Source organism: Carassius auratus, chromosome 47 (genome assembly GCF_003368295.1).
Source record: "Carassius auratus strain Wakin chromosome 47, ASM336829v1, whole genome shotgun sequence".
In the NCBI taxonomy this organism is placed as follows: Eukaryota; Metazoa; Chordata; class Actinopteri; order Cypriniformes; family Cyprinidae; genus Carassius; species Carassius auratus.
Genome location: NC_039289.1, coordinates 3,527,167 through 3,545,071, shown reverse-complemented (window position 1 = coordinate 3,545,071; position 17,905 = coordinate 3,527,167). Strand labels below are relative to the sequence as shown.

Below are 17,905 nucleotides of genomic sequence, written 5' to 3'. Positions count from 1 at the left end.
TTTATAACTTGACCAGGATTCTATAGTATCTCTATAACGTATATATTTTTAACACCACACTGGCCAAATTGCCATTGTAGACCCTGGAATATCATCAAATAATGCTACAATATTTTTAAATTTCTGTTTGGTTGTGTTTTGCTGGTGTTATATATATATATATATATATATATATATATATATATATATATATATATATATATATATATATATATATATATATATATAAAATTAATTTATTTATTTGTGTTTGCAATGCATTTTTTTTATTTGTGTTGTGCCTTGCTGACAATTTATTTGTTGTAGTGTTTTTATTATTATTTGTTAATTTGCTTTTTAATTTTGTTGTCATTTGCTGACATTTTTTTCTGTTTTGCTTTTGCTTTTCTTCTTTTTGTTGTGCTTTGCTGACATTTTTGTTGTTGTTTAATTGTGTTTTTTTTTTTTTTTTGCTTTGCTGACCATATATTTTTTGCTTTGATTTAAAATTGTTATGTTTTGCTTTGCTTTATTCTTTTTGTTGTGCTTTTTTTTCATTTTTTCATTTGGTTTTGTTGTGCTTTGCTGATAAAGTATTTTTATTTTTTTGTTTGGTTGTGCTTTGCTTAGTTGCATCCCTTTTTTCCTTTTTGTTTTGTTGATTTGCTTTGCATTTTTTTATTTTTTTTATTATTATTTTTTTGCTTTGTTAGTTTTGGGGGGGGGTTGTGTGTGTGTGTGTGTGTTTGCTAACATTTTTGTTTTGTTTTTGTTCTGTTTTCTTAGCTTTTTAAATTATTTTATACATTTTCCCACAAGTCTTTTTTGTCTGTAATGTCTGATATGTGCCCTCTCTCAGCTTCCCACGTTCACTGGCAGAGATGGCATGACATCTGGCACAAGCTTTCTGTTAGCATGTTCAGAGGGAGCATTAGAGGATTAGCAGTGTACTGCTAGCCTTAGGTGTCCTCATACAAAAAGTGAGACAGGTCCTGTCAATCTTCCTTCCCCTCATAATATGCCACAATAGTGACATCTGACCCATTTCGGCTCTGAAATAGATGGAGGAAAAGGGTAAGGTGTTACAGATGTGCTGTCTGAGCAAATGGCAAGGGATTAAAAAGGTTTTAGCCTGAAAGTCACATGTCTATTTTTGTCTTTCCATTTTGCCGTGAGATCTGGACACACGTTCGACCGACCTTTGCGGCATAAAGGTAGGAGCAAGGAAAAGGGGGTCAGATAAAGGTGCGTTATTTTTACCCCAAATAAAACGTCCGCCACTGAGGAGGTCACGTTAACCCCCTTTTGGGTTTTAATGAACCTGAGTGACGTTTTCAAGCCACTGTAATGACACAGTTTTCGACCTTCTTCCTCACTGTGTTGAGCGATGACCTTTGTCTTTGCCGAAAGGTTGTTTTAAGCTCTTTTATGAATATTAAAGTTGTAATTCTGTCCTTTGTTTGATGGTGTCCTTGGTTCTTCCAGCTCCAGAGTGCTATCCGGTTGGATACAGGACCTTGAGGAACGCATATCCTAGCATTTATTTAGACTCTACTGAACTTCAGAACACTGCGATACAGGATCTGATCTGTGACCATTCACTGCCGCCCGGATAGTACCGATTTTCCATAAACAACAAACCTGCGGAGATGCCGACCCGCTGTGTTGAGGTAAGCAGTCGTCACTAAGTTCTGACTGCTTTCCAAACTGCAGTTTCTTGAGCTCTGTCTCTTTTTGTAGATGAACCGCTGTGGGACGCAGGCCTGTGCCACATGGCAGTTCTTCCATGGAAGCACCAAAGATTGCTGCCTTTTCCGTATCCCAATCTCGGTCCGGAATTGTGGGTTGTTCCTTCTGTACTATCTGCAACCAACACAGGGTTGTATGGGATACTGTGCGGAAGGTACAACAACGTGACTCTTACGTAACTTATTTTTATTTTTGTTATAGATTATTCATCACATGACTGATCTGCCGAGGAATTAATTGAATAAAAAACAGCATTCATTCATTTATTTATTTATACCAAATAGAACATGTTATGACAAAATGTTAAGTAACAATGAAGAGTGTAGTGGGTGATCAATATTTCTCTTTTTCAAGCTGTGTTTCCTCTCACTTTTTCAAACATCTATTAGATCCATATAAATGACTGCATCATCAACCGTGTGTGAGAGTATTTGGGTCATTTTTTGTTAAGGGTCGATTTCTGGCAACTGAAGTTCTGCAAGGAGGCAAATCAGATCACTGGTTTCATGTAGCAGTATTTCACCGATTTATGAAACTTTTGTGAAGGGTTCAGGAAGAAGGAAACTCAGGGCTTCGTTCCACACAACTATTTATTATTTAAAGTGACATAAGTTAGACGGAATATTCTGACACAAAATTTTGATTGTTTTTGAAAATTGATTGATTGATTGATTGATTGACTGAACATTATTTACACCATTAAAGTATAAATCGTAGCACTGATCTTTTGCAAAACAATTTGTTTAATACAAAAACAAATATTATTTTATTTAAATATAATTCTATAAATATTTTTTTCTTATTTTTTTATGTATACTAGGAAAGAATAAACAGGAAGTGTTATTCATCATTGGGTAGCCAATCTTCTGGAAAAATGTTCTAAATAAATATTAATAAAAAAAAAAAAAAAAAAAAAAAAAACATTTTTCAATAAAATAATATTTACAGTTTCAGTTATATTTATTGATTTATTTATTATATGAAAGTATAAAAAAGAATGTTTAATGACTTTTAATGAATGTTGTTGCTTGCTTTGTTTTATTAGTTGCTACACCATACACACCTAAATCGTGTCTACCTGGGGAAACCAACGTTAACGGTGTTTGTAAGAGTACGTTTTTAGTTGAATAGTTAAATTTATTACATCTCTGTATTTCTGTTTTATCTCATGAGCTTGTTTTTCTCCTCTGTAAAGCAAATGTCCCCTCACTACCCTCAAAACCCGTGGTGACTGCAGAGCTGGTCGGCAGTAGCGTCCACCTCCGCTGCTCTTTCACTGGGGTGACGTCCATGTGGCCGGTGGGGTATCAGGTGGTGTGGGCCAGATACTCCTCCAACACCATGAAGGTGGAGATCAGACGAGACACTACGATGAGACAGTACTCACTGGTGGAGATGACGGAGTTCACTTCAGACTGGGAGAAATGGTAAAGAGACGATTGTTGAATGCGGTTTTAATGTCACTTAGTAAGTTTAATTTTGCTTAGAATTTGTTGAGAATGATAAAAAAAAAATGGCCACTTTACTAGGTACACCTGTTCAATGGCTTGGTAACACAAATTGCCAATCACATGGCAGCAACTCAATGCATTTAGGCATCTAGATGTGGTGAAGATGACTTGCTGAAGTTCAAGTTTTTTAAAAACTGCTGATCTACTGGGATTTTTACAGACAACCATCTCTAGGGTTTACAGAGAATGGTCTGAAAAAGAGAAAATATCCAGTGAGCAGCAGCTGTGTAGACCAAAATGCCTGTCAGATAAGAACAGGAAACAGAGGCTACAATTCAAAATTGGAGAATAGAAGATTGGAAAAAAGTTGCCTGGTCTGATGAGTCTCAATTTCTGCTGCAACATTCAGATGGTAGGGTCAGAATTTGGTGTAAAGAACATAAAAGTATGGATCCATCCTGCCTTGTCTCAACGGTTTGGTATGGTGGTTGTGGTGTTATGCTGTGGGGGATCATTTCTTGGCACACTTTGTTCATTTTGATGTGAAGTTTGAAAGTTTGGACTTTTGGAACTTTTGGAGTTTGGAAATTTCACAGCTGAACACAGTACAACACAGACACACACACTTGAGCTCTCTAATTCCCATACACACACAAAAGCACATTCAAACAAACATACTTCTTTCAGTGCCATTTCTTTAAATGCCTTGCGATGATGTAGCCTGCCCGATACCTTGATGTGTTATGAAACAATTCTTTGAATTTGAGGTTTTAATTCTCATATTTAATTAATGGTTGCTTGTAGTATGTTCATAAATAGATAAAAAACAATTTAACAAAAACAACAAAAATATTATTATTTTTAAATGTATTTATTAATTTTATTTGGAAATATATACAGTATATTTTCATATCGGCTAGGCATAGTTTCCCTTTGAATTTTATATATATATATATATATGTATGTATGTGTGTAATGTTATTTTAAATATTTTGTATATTTGCAATATAAGTATACAAAAGTTCACTATGTTGTTATTCTTTATTATTACAAATATTTTTTTTATTATTATTATTCATTTATTTTGTATTATTATTATTATTATTATTATTATTATTTTTATCTAAATAATATCTAAATCTCAATTTCGAAATATTGACACTGGTCCATTAAATATTCAAATTAATTGTTCTTTATATTTATTATTAAAATATTAAGTAAGAGAACATGTTCCTTGCTATTAAATTGTATATTGTTGATTTCTATAGTTTTCAAATACATGGATTATGAAACAAAACTTTTAACTTTTATTTTAATTTTTAATTCTAAATTTAGTTTTTGAATTAATCGTTCCTTTTATTAGTAGTAGTAGTAGTAGTAAGTATTTTTTATATATTTAATTAATTTATAAATATGAATACAATTATAAACAAATACAAAAAATGTATATTTTATTTATTTGAATTAATTAAATTATGTTTTATTAAATTAATATATCAAAAATGAAACCTTTCCCTGCAATAAAAGTGTACAATTCATGATTCATGTAGTTTCTATTTTTTTCACTCAACAGCATGATCTTCATGACAGTGTGGTTTGATTGACAGTTTTCCTGCAGCGTGTTCACCTCGCTGTTAAACTCCTCCAGCTCACAGTCGGCGCCTAAAGAAAGCACTGGGTTCTTCGCTGGAATTAAGGTAAATCCGGTTACATCTACATAATTATGATGATTCATGCGTCACGCACAATGCCTGAAGCGATAATTACTGGCTAAACACGTTGCAGCATTGCAAATATTATGTTGCATAATTACCCATGTCTAACAGAGCTGTATGACAGTGTTTGATTTACACTGACTTCGGCCAACCGTCCAACACTTTCTCTGCAGTTTGTTCCAGATGTCCTGAACATCCGCGAGGATGCTAAAAAACACATCTTGGCTGTAATAAGCACAGTCCCTATTCCCTGCCATGGGTTCGAACCCAACCGCCGCTGCAAAGTGTCTCTTGCTCTCAGCGTACATGAATCAGGTGTGTGTATATTAGAATCACTGACAAACTTGTTTGGGAATTGTCTGTGTTGGAAATGGTTTATTTATGGTTTATTTAAGATTAATTATTATTATTATCAATAACAATAATATTTTTTTCTGTGGTTTTCTTCATCTTCTTCTTTCTGAATACTGATACAAATGTGTATTTGTGTTGATAAAATGTCTTTCTTATCTTTATGTCTCAGACAGTGTAGTCGTGGAGGTTTCAAACGTGGCCATACAATGCTGCTCTGTCGAGCTCCTGTCTCAGCCCTGTCGAAGCAGCGTCTGTGCTCAGGGTCACGTGACTCTCACCGCTGTTACTGATTTCACCCGGGACGGGAACCATGTCAGCTTCCTTTCCACTCAGCCCGCCAAAGGCAGTCCTCGCCTCTGGAGAGGTTACAACCCTCCTGCGCTGAAGGTTAACCAAACTTTAGCATGCATGAAGATTTATTATTAGTTGCTTGAGTGGATTTGTACTTAATTAATATCTGTAATTTGATAAGTGCTCTTTGAAATGGCCTTAAGCACCATTAAGTGCTTGAGATTAAAATATATTTACACTGATAATGTTTTTAAGGGGGATTTTTCTTGCTCTTCTTACAATTTGTCCCGCTCTGATGAACTATAGGGTGCCCCGGTGGTACACTGTCATTAACCAATCATAACAAAGGTTATTTGCATGTAGAAGTCTTGAAGGTACAGTAGAAAACAAAATCTAATTTTGTTTCAAAACTAGCTAGACTATAGCTTCATCTAGCCTACATTTCTATCTATCTATCTATCTATCTATCTATCTATCTATCTATCTATCTATCTATCTATCTATCTATCTATCTAATTTTTGTTTATGTATTTCTATTTTATTTAAGAAAATAACAAAATCACATAAATCAACGTTTTTTAGACATATTTTTGTAACGGTTGAAAATAGGGGTGCTCCGGCCGATCAGCCGATCGTTAATGCGCATCTCGTCAGTAAAGCCGGTTCTCTAATCAGCGGTTAATTCGCGTTAATTCGTTGTTAATTCGACGAGATGCGCATTAACGATCGGCCGATCTTGATCGGAGCACCCCTAGTTGAAAAATAGAAAACCTCATGTAAAATACATAGAAAATAAAACAGCTCATATTATTTTTTTCTTTTCCCCTTTCTCTTTAATTTTGTTTGAAAATCTGATACAGTCAAACCAAACATTACTCCAGATATAATTTTTGATTTCGATTTTTCTTAATAATTGGTGCAGGGCACTATAGTTAATTCATGTAAGTGAGGAAAGCAAAATAAAGTAGTCTGTGACATATTATACCCAAAAATTCATCATACAGATTTGGGACCAGAAATTCTTCAGACACTTTGACCTGACCATGTTCTGCTTAAGTGTTATCTGACATTATCAAGATATTTCATCACCTTTTTTTTTTTTTTTTTTTTTTTTTTTGTATACCGAACAAACTGCAATAATGTGTGAAATGTTGAAGGTGTCTGAATACATTTTGGTTTGACTGTATAAAATAATTAGAAAATAAAATGACAGTTTGACAGACATTTTTGAGTATTCTCTGACTCTCTTTCTCTGCTATACAGATAAGTAGTTTTCAGCAGTGGTTAGATTTCTTTGTAACCCTTCAGATTTTAAGTATACTGTGACTCGACCCTTGCAGCTCTCATAATTGACCCCTGCTGAAAGGAAGAAAGAGCCTCTAATAAGGCAGACACCGAAAGGACAGACAAGAATGTGGTAATTCAGAAGGAAAGAAACGTAAACACACATAAACCGCCAGTCTTTTTAAATGTGTCACCACTGGCCCCAGACCACCATCTGTGTTGTCTGTAAACATGAAAGCCGCTCGGTGCCCTTTAATAATGGGACGAGACTGTACTTTCTGCATTATAATTAGGTTAGAGCCAGCATAGCTCCGCAATTATTATCCCCATCAATGGTGTCTAAATTGCGCATGTTCTGAGGGCTTAGCAATCCTATGTTGATTCCCTGTGATGGCTGTGCTGGTTTTTTTGTGAGTCATTTTCTATGTAAGTAATAGATAAATTTGCAGTGCAAATAGCTGCAAGTATGATGATTCATTACCTATTATTGTTATTATTATTGCAGATTACAGTTCAAGATGTTCCAACAGCGACCTGTTACTCCCTAACTGACCGTCACATCATTACATTTGATGGCAGGTCAAATATTTATCAGTTTTTAGACGAGTTTCTTTCTTTCTTGTAGCTGATGAATATATGAAAATGAAAATAACAATGGCAGGGTCATGGGTTCGATTCTCAAGGAGCACAGTAAATATACTGAAAGCTTTTTCTTTATTTATTTTGCCATTTTCTAAGAAGAATTTGAAATCTTGTCTATAGTCTATGCATGTAAAACTTTCATAACTTATGTCAAAACAATCGCCTGTGGTTATTTTGACATAAGTTATGCAAGTTTTACATGACGGATGTTCAAATGGTACATTTTCAGATGACGACACAGAAAAGTAAAGTCACTTTGGATTTCAGATTTGTGTGGCGCAAATTTATCACTTGTACTCTTTGAATTTTGATTAGATGGTAGGTAAAACATTTACAAGTTGTTAAAAAAAAGATTGTTTCTTTATTGTAGCTCAGCTGGTAAAGCATTGCGTTAACAACTTAGCATCTCCAAGGTTGTGGGTTCGATTCCCAAGTTAGCACAATTAATTTACTAAAGGCTTTTCATTTATTTATTTGCCACTTGTGATGGGTGATCTGAATTCTTCTAAACTGCCTAGAAGTGTAACTTAAGTTGTGTGAGTCTTACATGACTGATGCTCAAGTGGTACATTTTTAGATAATGAGGCACAAATGTAAAGGTCACTTTGGATTTCATATTTGTGTGGCACAGATATATCATTTGTACTCTTAAATGTTTGGTTTGGTGGCAGGTAAAATATATGCAAACTTTTAGACAATTAGCCCCTTTTTTGTAGCTCAAATGGTAAAGCATTGTGCAAACAACTAGCGATGCCAAGGATGTGGGTTCAATTCCCAAGTAGCACAATGGATTTACTGAAGCCTTTTTTATTTCTTTCTTTGGCATTTGCAAAGGACAATTTGAATGTTCTAGATCGCCTGTGATTATTTCAACATAAGTTATGTGACTTTTACATGACAGATGCTCAAGTGGTACATTTTCAGGTAATGAGGCAGAAACGAAAAGGTCACTTTGGATTTCAGATTTGTGTGGCGCAGATTTATCCCTTGTACTCTTTGAATTTGGCTCAGAAAGAGGGATCTTCATGAAAGTGTATGGGAACTGGCCTCATTAGAGGATATGTCCTTGACAGACGCCGGCTCTGTGCCACAGTCTCCTTGAGTAGAGAGGCACAAATGGCCCGAATGGACAATAGATATGGATTTTTAACACACTATAGCGTGATGTATTGAGCAATGTGTGTTTACAGCGATGCCAACGCACAGAGCAATAACCGCAAAGTGTCACGGTCACCATCAAAGTAAATGATGCTGAAACTGTCCTATGAAAATTACTGCCTCGGTTTCTCCGCTCAATTTCTTGCTCTTGTTTTATCTTACAGCTCTTTTTAAACAGACTCTTTCTTCCTGCCTCTCCTCCACTTTGCCATTAAGTTCAAGTAGTCCTCTGAGAGGTTGTTTTCAGCTGTCTAGTCTTTAAAGGCTATCTAAAGAGCACACACAGAGGTTTCTGAATTTTATTTGCTTTAATCTCGATGACTTTTTAGCACAGCAACAGAACTCGGAAAAGATACAAGATAACTATCAAGCAATTTATCTCTGTCTGTGTATATGCTAAGAGTATTATTACTTGTTCTAGTAATTCATTAAATACAATTTGTGTATTAATCATTAATGCACACATTACTGTAACCCTGTTCCAATCAGGCACTACGGCATTACTCTGCGGAGTGGCGGCTCGAGAGGGCAACGAGGTTGTGACCTTTGACATGTGCAATGGGCAGCTGCAGGAAACACGCACGCACTTGTCCATCAACGCCTTGGGACCATCCATGACCAATCAGATTAGGATCCACGAAATGCATCACGGGAAGAAACTCACGGTACGGTTACATTCTTGGAATGCGATAGCTAATAATTATTATTCTTTGTGCTGCAGTGAAAATTTAGACAAAACAATCAAATCAGGGAAACACTATTGCAATTCAGTCAGTGTTGGGGTAACGGATCACAAGTAACATTAGTTATGTAATCAGATTAGTTTTTCAAGTAACTTAAAGTAACACAAGTAAGCAATGTTGTTTTTTCCCCTCATTTATTCACTTACACCTCTCCTGCCCCCATGTTGAGAGAAATTGTGAGTTGGATGCAGACGCACTTCCTTCAGACTGAGTCTCATTAATTTCCCTTTTGATGTAAGAGGGCCTTTACAGTTGCCAAAAATATAACTTTTGTCTTTTTTTTGTAATTAAAAATCAAAAAAGCAAGCCCAGCCCAAGTGACAAAATGAAACTCAAATGAAAAAAATGCATTACTTTTCAGAAAAAGTAGCTTGGTAACGCAATTAGTTTGTTTTTCATGTTGTAATGCAATATTGTAATGGATTATTTTTAAAAGTAACTTCCCCCAACATTGCTAAATATTAGATTTGACTGAAAACACAGTAGACCGAATGTTACCTCATTGACATACAAACTCAGGAAATCTCAGTCATGCTCGCTGTGAAAGGTTTGCAGTTCAAGTTTCAATTTCTTGGTGAAATTGACTGAAAAGTAAACACAGATCTCAACTGTTTGGAAAAGAGGCTTTTTTCCCCCCTGCAAAAAGATTTTAAAGCGCTCGGTCTCCACGGACCATCGGTCTGTCAGTGCAGCAGATGTTGTCATTGTTGCATTGTGACACAATTTGAATGAGGAAGTGTTTTGTGACGGCTAAATTTATCTAGATATTCTGATGTAGACTCTTGACAAATTGCCACTAATGTCCTCACAACCAGATGGCAGGGAAATGGGAGTTTTTACTAACATGAGAATTTCGTTTATGATTGAAGTTGGGGTAAACTGAAGTTTAAGTTTAATGATTTCAGATGTTGGATAGACACAGTGCATGCATGAGCCATGGACAGATATTGAAACAAATGTATTTTATATATAAATTAATAATAAATTATATTTTGTAAAATCGAAAAAGTAGACAAATATAAATAAACATGTCTTTATCTTTGTAGAAAAATACATAACATTTTATTTTAATACAAATCTGTAATTGACACTATCTATACACTTGCCTTGTATATTTAAGGGTCAGCATGACCTGATTTTGGTTTAATGTTTAACGTAAAAAATGTAAGAATTTAGGTCATTTTCGTTTGACCCCTGCAGATCGTTTTTGCCTCAGGGGCATTTTCCTCAGGGGAATGAGTCTGTCCGTCAGTGCTCCAAGTCAGGACTTTAACGCCACCAGAGGTCTGTGCGGGTTATTTGACCGGAACAGCCACAATGACCTCCATCATCTTGCAGGTACAAGCTACCGTGACAAAGACCTAGAGGATTTCATTCAGGGCCGGAGGTGAGAGATGCTTTTTCAACATTCATATAGTCTATATTTTCACTAGAAACGATATATGGTACTTAACTTGCTGTTTAGTTAAAGCTGGGTAATAAATCTAGTCAGAACCGAATCTGTCGTGAGGTGCGCCACTATGGTCCTCTAAGGCAAAGTTTTTCAACTTCAGTCATGGAGTGCTAGTGTCCTGCAGACTTTAGTATCAATCCCAGTTTAACCCACCTTTCTGTAATTTGCAAGTAATTCTGAACACCTTCATGAGCTTATTTGGGTGTTTTGGTGAGGGTTAGAGTTAAACTCGAGAGGACACTAGCCCTCCAAGAGGGGATTTAAAGGTGGATTTAACTGACAGTCCTGGTCAGAAATATGGAGCTATAATGCCGGTAAGAACTATGAAAGACACAAAAATGTGCAGATAAATGTACAAAAATGATCTCGCACTTACAAGCTGAAACTTCCAAACGTGGGAGTAGATAGGAGACTTGTATAGCAGTTCTGTTTCTGATTAGAGTTTGCATCACCATTTAACCTTGATTTGCTCGCTTTAATGTCAAATATAATTAAAGCAGACGAAAATCTCTAATCTAATGGGCTAACCTTTCTCGAACTCTAAATCCTCTCTTGACGCAGTGCTTGAGGGCTTAATTCAAAGGCTGATCTGAGACGGTCATATTTTTGTTTTATTTCTCCATGTCAGGATCACGCCTGGGGAGAGCCTGTTTGACAGCACGCCACCTGCCGTGGATGAGGAGATAAAGTGGAATTTCTGTGCTTGTCAAAAGGGATACAGCCTATCCCTCCATTCAGCACATGCCTCCGAAGGACAATTAAACCCGCCTCCCGTCTCTCGCTGCCTATCTCACGACGACACAGATTACACGTCCCTGTTCCCCTTCAGAGATGCCACTGCCGAGCACACTGTTAAATCCGTCTCCACCCATAACATCCAGGAGCCGGATACATTGGCTGAAGTGTCAGAATTAGGTGTTAAACCAAAGTCTCAAGTGTCCCAAGGTCTGGCAGAGAACTCTCCTTCAGTAGAGGAGTTAGAACTGGACTCATTATTTAAAGTTCACGCTCCTCGCTTGAATGAATCGAAGGTGCCCTTACCAAGCACAGGTGGAAGGCCTAAGAGACGAACCCTTGACTTTCTGCCCGTTTACACTGTCCAGGCCCTAAGCCAGACCGACCTCGAAAGTTTTGCCTACTTCTTTCCAGATGACCACCGCTCCCCCCACCGTCCAGCTGCCCACCCTTCCTGGCCGACACCTTGTGGCCTCACTTCTGTCAAAGCTTTGGAGGTCTGCCAACTGGCCTTGGCGAACTCAACCGTGGGCCCAGTATGCAAGAGTCTGCTGGGTCGGCACCTGGAAGAAGCTGTGGATCTCTGCATCCTGGATCTTCAGTTGAAAGATGATACGGCCTGGGAGAATGCCCTTGTACCCTTCCTGGAGAACGAATGTGAGCGGAAGTGGTTGGAGAACCGGTCCCAGCGTTCTCAGGAAGCTTCCAGACCATTGGAGGATATCGCAGCAGCCCTACGGTGTCCGAACTTCTGTAATTTGAATGGGCAATGTGTAGAGTGGGGGTGTCAGTGTTATCCAGGCTACAGCTTTTACGACTGCAGCCTTACTATCAGTATGTGATTATTTTGACATCCGTCTGTTGCTTCAAATGTGGTCACCAGGGATCCTTGATTATAAGAAACACCCTGGGCTGAAATTTTGGCAAAATAGCTATCAATAAGCAGTCATATGGGGTACTGCAACAGTTTTTTTGTGGGATGTATCTGTATGGGGGTTTGAATAGGGAAAACAGTTGTGGATCCGAGTTGTCTTTGAGGCTTTGCTCGGATGGCTGGAGAATGTCTACCTTTGTTCTCACTCTCTCTAGACATGATGGCGCTCCTCCATCAGTCCCTTTCAGCAATTTCTAATTGTGTTTGCAAGCATTGGTCTGTAAGTATATGACTGTCTGATGTTGTATCTCTATGGGCCAGTACTTTCACTGCTCTTCATGCCAAATGTGTGTAATTAAAATCCTGTACATTGGCACATGTACAGTGTGCACTATAGCTGCCATTACCAGATGGTGGCCAAGGTGCCAGAGCATTTCTGTGGCATCAGATGAAATTTTTTCCTGTGCCAGCTCTTTTCCTCAGGTATATATTTTTAGCATCTTGTTGTCTTTTGTACACTTTCAGTCGCTTTTAATCATGTTTTGTTTTGGATGCTGTTGTTATATATTCCTTGTCCTTACAATCAGAAAATAACAGTTTCCTACTCCCTCAAGCATGTCTTCAAAGAAACCGCAGATGGCGTGTGATTGAGCAAGTGTGCTTTTTATTGATAATGTGAATTATTTGAATCGTTGCAAGGAACTCCTTTTCTAACAGCAAAGTCACTGAGCGTGTTTCTCGGCTGATTGTTTCTGGCATTAGCGGTGAGGCTCAGAAGTGCCATTAGCTTTCCCAGCCAACCTTCATATCAATGAGATATTGTTATGCAGGTATGCTAACGCCTGGCTTTGTGCCAGACGCCCGTACCAGCTCTCTGATTAGAATCGGGATCTTTTTTTAAGCCGCTGTCTCCCTTGACATTTTTTGCATGCTCCCTGGGGCTGGCTTGGTGACGAAATGGGAGTTTTAACACAAATTAGTGAACAGATTAGGAGCACTAGAGAGAGCTGTTTATCACAGACTGATGTTTTTCAACCTCTCCTAGAGCCAGCTCTGATTTATGATAACCGTGTTAGAATCAGGACGGCTAGATAAATCTGCTTAATTGCCCAACTGATCATCGGCTGATGCCTCTTTCACATCTGGGAGCACCATACATTACTTTTTATTTTAGTTTTTTTTCGAAAGCCCATGACACGTTAATGTCTAAGAATTTCCGATTGGCTTTATTGCCATTTAATCTAGTCAAATGTGGATTTTTGCAGGGCTTCACTTTGTTTTTGTCCACATTTGACCTTATGATTTGCTTAGCATGCTAACACGCGACGTTTATTTCTGCTGAATATAGCCGGTATAGTGTTTACTGTTTTTTTTTTGTCTGGGTGAGCTACTACATTAGCCAAAGAGTGGAGTAAATGCACGGTGTCCCACAATGCACTGTGCTCAGCCTGACCGTCCATTTCCAGATTGATGAATTAACTGAAAATAATTGCTGCTGTTACCTTTCATCACTCATTATTTGATTGGATGGCCAGAATTTAAGATACTTTTTACACAGAGTTGATTAAATACCCATTTTTATTGAAAAATGACCATTATTTATGTGTTTAAGTTGCTTTAGTTTAACACATGTGCTCTAGCTAATACACAGAACTTTGTTGCTCGTTTGGACAGTGTGACTTCGAATTTAGCTCTTTTCTTTATTACACTACAAATAAAAATGGCAATAATGTAGAAAACAGAATATTAATAAAATAAAAAAATAGAAATATAATTGGTATAACCAGAACCATGACCTTCTTAAAGAAAATCACCCTTCCAAAATACCCTTCTTTTCAGTCATTATTTGCTAAATCTCATGTCATTTTTTTTCTGCATGTGAAACAGAATAAGAATAACATGAGGATGAGTCAATAATGACAGAATTGTTATTTATTTGAATGATTCCTGTACTATACAAATGGTGCATCCTTGGCTACACTTTCAGTCTGTGAGTTTATTAGATTTACCTCAATATTTGAAAATGAGGGAGGAAAAGGGACCAATGGGATTCAATTTCAGTTTTCGCGCAGGCCAGAGAACGGCATATCACACATTCTCCTTGTGTGTCTTGTGGCACATTTTATGCTATTACTGCCAACATGAAGGGTGTCCGGAACGAAACTCTACTGTTTTTTTATTTTGCATAATTCCAGGTAGATTGAAAATCAAGTCCATAGAAAAGGCAATCAGACCAGATTCAATACCTGTGCATATCCGGATTTCATTCAGTAGTGGAACAATCTGAAAAACCTCACTCACTGCTGTGAGGAAGGGGGCACATTCTGTAGAAAGTCTCATCTTTTTTTTTAATACAGTAGGTTCAGTGAGTCATCCCATCGCTCCTCATTTATCATTTCTCTTCAAACATAAAGCACCAGCATTCGCCCTTGTGGCAGAGATTAAAAACTCCTGAATATCTCTCACGCTCCCTTCCTGGCCGGTCAGGGACAATGTGTGAGAGTGTATATGTGTGTGCGTACACTGCGTCAGTGCTTGAGGCTTGTCTGGTTCAGATCTGCATTTTAGGCACTCGGGAGCAGAGTGAATCATGGGAAAATCTGAAAAATCACCTCACTGACCTGCTGAGCTGGAAATGTTTGATCTCCAAGATGATTAGGAAGGTATTTGTGTGGCACTGCAGTGAGAGTGAAGGTTTTTTTGTTTTTTCAGGACCATGTTTTTGTGACTTGTTTTGAAGCCATAATGATCCTTGGATCAACCGCTAATATTATTTTAATTGTTTGCTAATTGATTTTCACATGATGAGTCGGAGGTAAACAGGGGAGAAATTTTGGAAAGACGTAAAGTAAATTTCTTTATGATTTTAAACATTATATGATATGATGTAATAAAAATATAGTTTATAATTATATGTTTTTAAAAATATATTGATATCATTTATATTGCTTGCTTTATGTAGATAAATGCATAAAAGTATGCACATTTTGGAAAGGTAGTTGTTTAACTGACAAAATACATCATCAAATAATACTTTTAATATTTAAATATTTTTAATATATTTTTATTATTTTTAAGCTAACAAAACATTTAATAGCAGATTTTCTTTATCAGATTTGATACTTTCATTGCATGACTCACAAATTTGTTTTCAATTTCGTCTTTTAAAAACAACAACAATTGGCTCTGATGGAAGTATGTCTTTCCTAGGGGGGGGGGCAATTTCTTTCTTTATATATATATATATATATATATATATATATATATATATATATATATATATATATATAATTTTATTATCACTTTTGTACCCAGTGTAAAATTACACAAAATGAGACCATCTGGAGGAGGTTCTTTGATGAGGCTAAAATTCATTATCACTCACTGTGCTTAATTGTTCTCCTCCGAGGACCGTTTTCTCTGATATCTCTCACTGTTTTCCTTCTCCATTTTTAGATATAAATATAAATTTATTACACTTCTGCCTTAGTTTAGAATCCCAGCCCAGTACATCCATTTTTGTTTGTGTCGCAGATATGTGATTTAAATAGACTTCCACCCTGCGGAGATCCGAACGCAAGGTTATGCTCTGGTAATAAAAACACTGATTTGAAATGAGCCGAGATGGGAGGGATAATCGCATTAATCAAGCATAATGCAGCCACAGTACAGTCATCTCAGCCTGTCGCTGAAACTATATTAAATGTTCTTGTGTTTTATAAGGCCTGAGAGACGCCCCAAACAAGCTCGTGTTTACTCATTTGCATTATTCAAGAAGCTCGGTTATGGAGAATCGTTATTTTCCCCAGCTCTAATTATGCCGTAATATTGGCGAATAAATCTCTTCTGTTTAATGACAAACACAGACGGGCAAGGTCAGAATCCAGCAGTCTGATGTATTGTATAGCTTAAAGCTGGTATTGTTTTGTTTCTTTGTTTGTTAGCGGCAATGTACTTGGAAATGACTTTCGTTTGCTGTGACTTCGTCTTCCAAACTGCCAGTGTTGCAATTTTCCATTTGAGTCTCGTAAACTTTTTTCACTGGTGGTTTTGGGAAAGGACGGTGCATTTTCAAGAGCGCACATCATTAAATACTTCACATAAATTTAGAATGGAGTTTTCGGGTTTAACAAGACTCTCGTAGTGCCTTTCCAGTGAATCAACAAAGAGTGGACGGCAGACTGTCATTTTTGCCGGCTCATTCGACTGAAAGGCTTTTTCTGTGTGGTTTTGTATGAGTTGAATGACAAAGAACACATTGGTTTTGACCTTGTGATCCACAAAAGTCTCTACTTTTTCCATTTACTCCCCAAATTGCTTTCTACCGAGCAAGTGTGTGTATTTGTGTGTGTGGTTTTGGTTGTGTTGAGCAGTAAAGCTGTAGTCTCAAGCCCATGCCCCTTTGACAGGCCACACCCCTAGAGACTTAACTTAGACTTAAGTTGCTATGGCTGCCACTCTTGCAAGCTACTCTTGCAAAGGTCATTAAACAACCCCCTAAAATGTATACTTTCAATAACACGTGCTGTAAATTGTCTGTTTCTTTGGTTTCCTCAGGTCAGCCAATAGAAATCACCGATCTGCAGAACGGCGGTTTGTGTGACGTACGAGAGTTCGATTGCGATGGAATTATCTGAGGATTTATATCGGCTGGTGACTCCTTAAGTAAATTGTCTGTTTTACTTAAAAGTTTTGGACTCAAAGTTAATTTCATGATGTTAAATCGATGCCATGCAGGGCTGGGTTTAACCCTCATGGTCTAACAGACCCTAGAGCCTTTTGAATAGCTCAGAAACACTCTTAATACTTCTAAATTCATGAAAAGTTCATTTATGTCTTTCCAGCCTGATCTCAATGCAATTCGTACATATTTTACGAGGTGGCTAATTCATCTGAATTTGTATGACCTCAATCGTACAAATTCATACGATTTGTGCTAAATCGTACGTATTTTACGAATTGCATAATTCGTATGAATTTGTATGAATGACCTAAACCTAACCCCGCCCCTAAACCTACCCGTCACTGGGGTCTAGAAAAATCATACAAAATCGCATGAGTGAGGTCGTACGAATTCGTCCTAATTAGCCACCAGTAAAATAAGTACGACTTGGTCTTGAGATGGCGTTAGTCTTTCTCTTACATCTTTGTAGTTAGTTTTCAGTTAGCCAGAGGAACATATTTTTAATGTAGTTGATGCCGAACCTTAGGTAAATTTTGAAATTATTGTTGGTATTTTACAAAAACAGTTTCGTGTCTTTGGGACCTCAAAACGTCATTGTTAAAAATCAAATGTAGTAAAAAAAAAAAAAAAAAAAAGATTTGAAGATTGCTCTATTTTAATTTGACCTCAAACAGCCTTGAACAACTCAAGCACATATGTCCATCCTACATTTTTAGCATCTTCTGATAAATGAGGACGGAATTTAAAGAAAAAGTTGACTTATAGTTTAAAATGAACCATTTACTTACTGTAA

At 37.0% G+C, this 17,905-nt stretch overlaps 1 pseudogene; it reads left to right on the top strand.

The window, feature by feature from the left end:
- The window catches only part of LOC113064530 (von Willebrand factor D and EGF domain-containing protein-like), a 52,303-nt pseudogene that overhangs the window by 6,613 nt on the left and 27,785 nt on the right, over positions 1-17,905 (top strand).